Source organism: Vombatus ursinus, unplaced genomic scaffold, assembly GCF_900497805.2.
Source record: "Vombatus ursinus unplaced genomic scaffold, bare-nosed wombat genome assembly UNPS02014812.1, whole genome shotgun sequence".
Classification (NCBI taxonomy): Eukaryota; Metazoa; Chordata; class Mammalia; order Diprotodontia; family Vombatidae; genus Vombatus; species Vombatus ursinus.
In genome coordinates, this window is record NW_020954590.1 from 73636291 (window position 1) to 73637392 (window position 1102).

Here is a 1102-nt window from a genome sequence, read left to right on the forward strand (position 1 = left end):
AGCAAGTAATCATGATACCAGGAGCCTGATGATGGTATATCCTCTTTACCTCAGGCAGAGTTGATAGATGATGCCCCCCAAGGGGCAGAATGACAAATACATTTTCAGACACAGACAGTACATGAATTATTTTGACTATATTTGTGTTAGTGTTTCTCTACAAAAGAGAAAGGATATTAAGGTCTGCAGTTTCACAGCCATGAGTTGATTTTGTCATGTGTTTTTTCCTACATGTATACCTCACTACCAATGTATTGAAAAGTACAATCTTCTCATAAACACTATGTGTATTTGTAGCATATTATGTTTGTGGGGGGAATGTTTTGTAGTTACTATACATGCTATGCCATTTTAGTAAAAGTTTTTGCTAAGGGTTAATTATACCAATTGTCTGATTATTATCGTGAAACACTGTGGATAAGGATTTATAAGTTATAATATTAGGAAGGCAGGATCACAGTGTATCCCAGATATAATGTGAGTAGTAGCCACCTTCTGGAGATTCAAATTGTGAGTACATGTGCAAGTCAGGAAAGTAACCCTAGATGGTAGCTAAACTTAAAAAACAATAAACTATACCTGATAGTCATGGCTTCATATATAATTTTCTATTTCTATATTTTGCATACGAAAATCTATATATTTGTGGATGTTTGTTAAGGTTATAAAAAAAGAAAATTTTTTAAAAATTCCCTGTTACATATGGAAGAACAAGAAAATGTTCAAGACAGCTACAGATAAGAGAACTAGAACCAATTAGTAGAAATTTCAAGGAGGTAGTTTTTGCATCAATGTAATTAAGAACTTTGTAACAAATAGAGCTGTTCTGAAATGGCATGCACAAATTCAAGAGTTAACATTTTTCTTGTCTTCAGAGATACTTAAATTAATATCTGGATGATAACTTGCAAAGGGTTTTATACAAAGTATTTATCTATCTGGCAAGTAGTTGGACTATACAACCTTTCCATCTTGTAACTTTGAAATTCTATGATTCTATGAAATACAATAATAATAACTTATATGTAGCAATTACTGTTGTTCGTGGAGCCTAGCTCTCTCTCTCTCTCTCTCTCTCTCTCTCTCTCTCTCTCTCTCTCTC